Source organism: Apium graveolens, chromosome 6 (genome assembly GCF_009905375.1).
Source record: "Apium graveolens cultivar Ventura chromosome 6, ASM990537v1, whole genome shotgun sequence".
Taxonomy (NCBI): domain Eukaryota; kingdom Viridiplantae; phylum Streptophyta; class Magnoliopsida; order Apiales; family Apiaceae; genus Apium; species Apium graveolens.
The window spans coordinates 226268709-226277375 of NC_133652.1; the positions used below are offsets into that span (position 1 = coordinate 226268709).

An 8667-nucleotide genomic window follows, 5' to 3' on the forward strand; every position below is an offset into this window, starting at 1 on the left:
GCTATGAGGAGTGCTCTTACTCAGTTTGCGCAGCAACCTACAGAATCTATGTGCGAGGCTTGGGAACGCTACAAGGAAATGTTGAGAAAATGTCCACATCATGGAATGCCTGATTGGATGGTGATCACTGGTTTCTATAATGGTTTGGGGGCCCAATCTCGGCCCATGCTCGATGCAGCATCTGGAGGCGCCTTATGGGCTAAAAGCTATACTGAGGCGTATAATCTTATAGAGACTATGGCTGCAAATGAGCATCAAAACCCAACTCAGAGGATGACGTCAGGTAAGGTAGCAGGTATTCTGGAAGTTGATGCAGCCACCGCTATTGCAGCCCAGCTTCAAGCGCTATCAATGAAGGTTGATTCTCTGGCTACATATGGAGTTAATCAAATAGCTATGGTTTGTGAGCTTTGTGCAGGTTCTCATGCTACGGATCAGTGTTCTCTTATCAAAGAATCTGTTCAGTATGTGAATAATTATCAGCGACAACAGCAGCCTGTGCCAGCGACCTATCATCCTAATAACAGAAATCATCCAAATTTCAGTTGGGGGAATAATCAGAATGCTATTCAGCCACCATATCAGCAAGGAGTGAGTAAACAGTTTAACCCACCTGGATTCCAGCAACCACAGCAGTATGCTACAAGGCAATCATATCCTCAACAGGGAAGTACAGCTGCACCTACTAGTGCTGATTTTGAAAATCAAATCGGTCAATTAGGCAATGCAGTGCTCAATCGTCAACCTGGCACTCTTCCCAGTGACACGGAAGTACCAGGCAGGAAGGAAGCTAAAGAGCAAGTCAAGGCTATTACCTTAAGGTCTGGAAAAGTTGCTGATGTTGAAAAGGCAAAAGAAGGAGAAGCTGAAATTAGAGATGAAGAAGCTAAGCAAAAGGAGAAAGCGACGGAACCAAGGAAGACTACTGTTGAACACACTCTGCCTGAGGCTAATACAGGGGAGAAACAACTCTATCCTCCACCACCTTTTCCTAAGAGATTGCAGCAACAAAAGCTGGATAGACAGTTCGGTAAGTTTCTGGAGGTGTTCAAGAAACTTCACATCAATATACCTTTCACTGAGGCTCTGGAGCAAATGCCTAGTTATGCGAAGTTTATGAAGAATATTCTTTCAAGGAAGGTGAAACTGGATGACCTTGAGACCGTTGCTCTCACGGAAGAATGCAGCGCTGTTCTGCAGTAAAAGTTACCACCGAAACTGAAAGATCCAGGTAGCTTCACCATTCCTTGCACCATTGGCAATTTGACTTTTGACAAGTGCTTTTGTGATTTGGGAGCAAGCATTAATCTGATGTCGTTGTCGATCTTTAAAAAGCTGGATCTGCCTGATCCAAAACCCACATACATGTCTCTACAATTGGCTGATCGTTCCATTACTTACCCAAGGGGCATAGTGGAGGATGTGCTCGTCAAGGTGGATAAGCTCTTCTTTCATGCAGATTTTGTTATTCTGGATTTTGAGGAAGATAAGAAGATTCCCATAATCTTGGGAAGACCTTTCTTGGCTACTGGCCGTACCTTGATAGATGTACAAAAAGGTGAACTTACTATGCGGGTACAAGATCAGGATGTGACCTTCAACGTATTCAAGGCAATGAAATTCCCTACAGAAGATGAGGAGTGCTTTAAAGTGGATGTGATTGATTCTGCGGTTACTTCGGAACTCGATCGCATGCTAATATCTGATGAATTGGAAAAGGCCTTAGTGGGGGATTTTGACAGCGATGATGAAGATGGCAACGAGCAATTACAATATCTGAACGCTTCTCCCTGGAAGCGAAAGCTGGACATGCCGTTTGAATCTCTTGGTACTTCTGACCTCAAGAATGCTGAAGGAAAGCTCAAACCATCAATAGAGGAAGCACCTGCCTTGGAGCTCAAGCCATTACCTGAACACTTGAGGTATGCTTTTTTAGGTGATGCATCTACTTTACCTGTTATTATTTCATCTGACCTTTCAGGTAGTGAGGAAGACAAGCTCTTAAGGATTTTGAGAGAATTCAAATCGGCTATTGGATGGACCATAGCAGACATCAAGGGGATAAGTCCTTCATATTGTATGCATAAAATTCTGCTAGAGGAAGGTAGTAAGCCGACTGTGGAACAGCAGCGAAGACTGAATCCTATCATGAAGGAGGTGGTGAAGAAAGAAATTCTAAAATGGCTGGATGCAGGCATCATTTATCCTATTTTTGACAGCTCGTGGGTAAGCCCCGTACAATGTGTACCTAAGAAAGGAGGTATCACTGTGGTAGCAAATGAAAAGAATGAGCTCATCCCCACTCGAACAGTTACAGGATGGAGAGTATGCATGGATTATAGAAAATTGAACAAAGCCACAAGGAAGGATCACTTCCCTCTTCCATTTATTGATCAGATGCTTGACAGGTTGGCGGGTCATGAGTATTTTTGTCTTCTGGATGGTTATTCAGGGTATAATCAGATTTTTATTGCACCAGAGGATCAGGAAAAGACTACCTTCACTTGTCCATTTGGCACGTTTGCTTTTCGCAGAGTTTCGTTTGGGTTATGTGGCGCCCCGGCCACTTTTCAGAGATGTATGATCGCTATATTCTCTGACATGATTGGAAATAATGTCGAAGTGTTCATGGACGACTTCTCCGTCTTTGGACATTCATATGATAAATGTTTGAATAATCTGCGCGCCGTACTCAAAAGGTGCGTGGAAACTAATTTGGTGCTCAATTGGGAGAAATGTCATTTTATGGTGCGTGAAGGCATTATTCTTGGGCATAAGGTCTCTAACAAGGGTCTGGAGGTGGACAAGGCCAAGGTGGGAGTCATTGAAAATCTTCCACCACCTAATTATGTGAAAGGAATCCGGAGTTTTCTTGGTCATGCGGATTTTTATCGGCGATTCATCAAGGACTTTTCAAAGATATCTAAGCCATTGTGCAATTTTCTTGAGAAAGATGTGCCTTTCAAATTTGATGAGGAATGTTTGGCAGCATTCGAGACTCACAAGAAGAGTTTGATCACTGCACCAGTTATTACAGCACCAGATTGGAAAGAACCATTTGAGATGATGTGTGATGCGAGTGATTATGCGGTGGGTGCAGTTCTGGGACAGCGCAAGAAAAATCTCTTCCATGTGATCTACTATGCGAGTAAGACTTTAAATGGGGCCCAAATGAACTACACCACTACTGAGAAGGAGCTATAGGCTATAGTCTTTGGTTTCGAGAAATTTCGATCTTATCTACTTAGTACAAAAGTAACAGTATTCACTGATCATGCGGCTATTCGCTATCTGGTTTCCAAGAAGGATTCGAAGCCGAGACTCATTCGTTGGGTGCTTTTACTTCAGGAATTTGAGTTAGAGATCAAGGATAGAAAAGGTACTGAGAATCAAGTAGCTGACCATCTCTCTAGGTTGGAGAATCCTGATTTTACTTCACAAGATAGGACACTAATCAATGAATCTTTTCCGGATGAGCAGTTGTTTGCAGTTCAGGAGGAAGAACCATGGTTTGCAGATATTGTAAACTATCTCGTCAGCAATGTAATGCCTCCTAATTTGACCTCCGCTCAAAAGAAGAAGTTTCTGCATGAGGTGAAGTGGTATATGTGGGATGAACCATATTTGTTTAAACAGGGAGCTGACCAGATCATCAGGAGATGTATCCCGTTCTGTGAGATGGAGGGGATATTACGAGACTGCCACTCCACGGTTTATGGTGGACACTATGGTGGTGAGAAGACGGCGGCTCGTATTCTGTAAGCAGGTTTTTTTTGGCCCACTTTGTTCAAGGATGCTCATCAGTTTGTTTTAAGGTGTGATCGTTGCCAAAGAGTTGGAAATTTGACAAGAAAGGATGAGATGCCATTAAATGTGATGCTTGAAGTCGAGGTCTTTGATGTTTGGGGAATCGATTTCATGGGGCCTTTTATCTCGTCTTGCAATAATCAGTACATCTTGCTGGCAGTCGATTATGTCTCAAAATGGGTAGAAGTTAAAGCTTTACCGACAAATGATGCAAAGGCAGTGCTAAATTTTCTTCATAAGCAAATTTTCACAAGGTTTGGAACACCTCGGGTAATTATAAGTGATGAAGGGTCGCATTTCTGCAACCGTAAGTTCACTTCTATGATGCAGCGTTATAATGTGAATCATCGAGTGGCTACTGCCTATCATCCGCAAACAAATGGTCAAGCGGAAGTGTCTAACAGAGAGATAAAGTGCATTCTAGAGAAGGTTGTTTGTCCGTCAAGGAAGGATTGGTCTTTAAAGCTCGATGAAGCTGTTTGGGCTTACAGAACAGCATATAAAACTCCACTTGGTATGTCCCCGTTTCAGTTGGTGTACGGTAAGGGATGTCATCTAACTGCGGAGCTTGAGCATAAGGCCTACTGGGCATTGAAAAAGTTGAACCTGGATTTAGATGCAGCTGGTAAGAAAAGAATGCTTCAGCTTAATGAACTTGATGAATTTCGACTTCAAGCGTACGAGAATAACAAAATGTATAAGGAAAAGGTGAAGAGGTGGCACGGTAGGAAATTACATCCTAAGTTATTTGTGCCGGGGCAACAAGTTCTCTTATTCAACTCTCGGCTCCGACTTTTTCCTGGGAAGTTGAAATCGAGGTGGTCTGGACCTTTTATTATCAAAACTGTGTTTCTACATGGAGCGGTGGAAATTTTTGAGAATGATCTGGACCAAGCATTCAAGGTTAACGGTCAGCATTTGAAGCATTACTATGGGGACATGGCAAACCGAGAAGTGGCTAGCGCCATTTTGTTGATACTTGAGAAGGGTACGCAACGTCAAGCTAATGACGAAAAAGAAGCGCTGCGTGGGAGGCAACCCATGAATTGTTGTTACAGGAACCCTTAGAAGTTAATAACCTATCTAAAAACACAAAAAAATCAGAAAATCGGGGCTGAAAAAAAAAATTCCAGTGACCCCTTGAGCGCCCGCTCAGCTTTGCTGAGCGACCACTCAGGGGTCGACTACCAGAATTTTTTTTTAAGTTCAGAGAAAAAAAAACCAATTGTAGCCCATAAACCCATGATTTATTCCCACTACCCCATCATTTTAACACTTAATCCCCAAACCCTAATCTAATTTAACCTATTCCACACCCTATATATACATACACATATCCTATATATCTCCCACAAACTTCCTACACTTAAACTCTCTCCCAAGCACCAAAACTCAGTTCTTAAACACTTTTAGTGGAGAATCAATGGCACCCAAGAGAACACGCACTATCGATAGCAGCAGCACAGTCCCTACTGCTGATTCATCAAGGGGTACTGCTGCAAGGCCTCGGTTGACTGACAGAGCTGCGGAGGAGGAGTACACTAGGCTTTTGGGGAAGCCGATTCTGAAGGAGAGAGGGTTTTTACCATCGGGGAGGGATGGTGAGTTGCTACCCATGATTGCAGAAAAGGGGTGGATAGCTTTTTGTGAGTCGCCCGAAGCAGTACCGATGAGCGTGGTTCGCGAGTTCTATGCGAACGCGAAGGCCGAAAAGAATGGGTTTTCTGTGGTCCGAGGGCTGACGGTTGATTATCACCCTGCGGCGATTCGCCAAGTGATTGGACAGCGAGAGAGGAAGCCCGAGGAGGAGAACTAGAATGAGAAGACTGCTGAGGATTTTGACTTGGATTTGATTTGTGCGACTCTATGTAGGCCGGGCATAGTGTGGACCTTCAAGACCGGCACTAATGAGTATCGTCACTTCCCGGCGATCGCTATGAACAGGTATGCCCGTGCATGGAATGCATTTATTTGTGCTAATATTTTGCCTTCTTCGCATGCACACGAGGTCACAGTTGAGAGAGCACAGTTGTTGTGGGGAATTCTTCATGAGGAGTACTATGTGGACCTTGGTGAGTTTATCTACCAAGGAATTCTGAAGTTTTTGAGGGGAGCTAAGCATATGAACATCCCTTATGCATCCACGGTTATGAAGCTGTGCCGAGCAGTAGGAGTGAACTGGCCGGCTCATGAGCAGTTGCAGTTGCCGGCAGCTCCGATTGATTCTGGAACTCTCAAATGGGATGCAGGAGTGGACCGGTGGTGAGCCTGAGGAGCATGGGCTGGGTTATCGTCTTCCAGGAGGGCGTCCAGCATGAGGTGCTACTATGGCTAGGCCTGGGCGTGATGGGGCTGGTTCTTCGAGAGCCCAGGAGGGTGCTGGGATGGCTGATACCCAGTATAGGAGGCTTTCACGGCGGATGGATGCCATGTACGAGACGCAGAGCAGGTTTGCTCAGGAGCTCACCCTTGCGTTAGGGACTGCTTTTCGGGGCCTTGGAGCTGATATCCAGTGGCCAGTTTTTGGTGAGGACTCTGCATACCCGCCGCCTACTCCACCCACTGAGGGTGATGATAATGATGACTTCGAGTAGGTATACCCTGTGTTCCTTTCTACTACCTTCACTGAGGACAGTGAAGATTTTAAGTTTGGGGGTGGTAGTTAAGGAATACTGTGTGTGTGTCATATAGCTGCATATTCATGATAGTTTAGTTCATATAGTTGCATAATTTATGCCATATAGTTTTTTTTTATATAGCTTTAATTGTTTATCATGTCATGTAGCTCATGCATTTACCATGATCCCTTTTGCGATGATTTATCGATTGAATTGTGATATTGATGCGAGTGTAGTGATAGCATTAAAGTGATATTAAGTCGTGTAGGTTGATATGCATGCTAGAAGCACTTGTAATTCCACTAAGTCTTAGAGAATGCGTAAGGGCTAGATTGTTGTTATGATTTGATTGTTTTCGAGGTCAATTTAATTATTATGCTTAGAATTCGATAATAGGCTCTTAGTGATAAAGGCATGAAAAAAAAAAGAAAAAAAATTGGAGTAAAAAAATGGAATTTGTTGCTAGTTGTGGCTAGGCGTCAAATGGCTAGTAGTCGGCTCGCATGTTGTGCGAGTAGTCTAGGGTTGAGCAAGATGGAGCAAAACGCACTTGCTCAGAAATTTTATAAAAAAAAAATAAATAAATAAATTTGTGGTGTTTATGCATAATTGATCAAGAGTGGGCTCTTTGGTATTCGAGTTATTAAGTTCTTAGGGGACTTTGTGCCTAGTGACCTAAGGCTTTTAGAGTCTGGGATCCGCTAACCTAACGCTCGTTACATGGATACCATTATATAAGTCTTTTGTGGACCTCACTCATTGCACGGTCAAATAAGCATTTGTGTTGTAAATAAAAAGCATGATTCCGTAATAAGCTCCAGAATTCTTGTAGTGTTGTATATCACTTTGTGCCTATAATTTTTATTCTTTGTATGATCATGTGATTTCCTTGAGGATAGTCGAGTCATAATAATTGGTCTAGTTCCGAAGCATATCTGTTAAGCATTTGCACACACCACGTTTCTGGCTGTATGTCTGTTGGCATGAGTTTATTGATCTTTAGTTGTCTAACTGCATTTGTTGAGATGTTGCAATTTGGTTGGTTTATTCGTAGTAAGGGGGATCGCTGCATTTTCATATAGATTGCATTCATGCATGTTTTTTATTTGTTTTTGAGTCTGTGACGCTTGAGGACAAGCATTGATTTAAGTTTGGGGGTGTAATAAGTGACATTTTATACCACTTAGAACGTCTTAAAATGGCTTAAATTGGTGTCTTGAAATCAAGTATTTTATGTATTTGATGCATTTTTCTAGTGTTTATGTATTTCAGGGTATTAGTTGCATTTCAGGGGAGTAATCATCAAGAATAAGCCTTGGCATGTGTTCATCATTGAGAGAGGGAAGAAATGGGCAGATTACGGCGAAGGAACGAAGCGAACTCAGGAATTTTCCAGAAGGGTCCTGAGCGCCCGCTCAGCATAGCTGAGCGGCCGCGCAGAAAGCTGAGCGCCCGCTCAGCTATGCTGAGCGGCCGCGCATGGTCGGGGAAAAAAATAATTTATTTTAGGACTTCTATTTCTGTTTGGCTTCCACTTCTATGTAATCTGAGTTTTATGGGACTATTATATAAGTAGATTTGGAGATGTTCTCAAGAGAGAGGATCGTGGTATTACGCAAGGAGCGAAGGAGATAAGGAAGAAGACCGTTTAGTGCACAGCAACGAAGATGAAGCATATTTTCTTGTGATTCTTGTTTCGTTGTAACGTTGGATGCTAGTTTTCTTACCTTGAACCTATTTACTCTTGTGACGTACTCTGATTTAATATAATTAGTTTAGTTATATTTTCTTGTGTTTGTTTATCATGATTTCATATGAACCCATGATGACGATAAGTGCTATTATGGGCTAATCGTGATCATGGGGTTGCAACGGATTTATTATGGAATTCTTTAGTTAATTGTTTAATACTTTAGTGTGTGATGATTATATGATATCTAGTTTTGGTTATACGTATTCGTCTTATGTGCGTCACGAACATATAAGATAGGGTGTTAATCTCTTGTGAAACGACGGTGGATCTTGAGATTTAGAACTTGTCATGCTAGCATAGGTTCATGTACGTTGTGCATGATTAGTGGGTAACTCTAACAGTTTTATTTGCCCTATGTAATCAAAAGGAATAACTTGTGCTTAAATCGTTGTGTTGTCAATTTCTGTAGACATATAGGAACTCAACATAATTGATGACTATTCAACTTCTATCTTGATTGTGGATGTTGGTAGAATGGTATTAGTACAA

The 8667-nt window shown here is 42.5% G+C and overlaps 1 non-coding gene across 1 annotated transcript; it reads right to left on the reverse strand.

Moving 5' to 3' along the window:
- LOC141669465 (small nucleolar RNA R71) lies at positions 1-107 on the reverse strand. The gene has a single exon (XR_012553749.1). It is a non-coding gene; the product is annotated as a small nucleolar RNA R71 (small nucleolar RNA).
- Between the last annotated feature and the right edge of the window lie 8560 nt (positions 108-8667).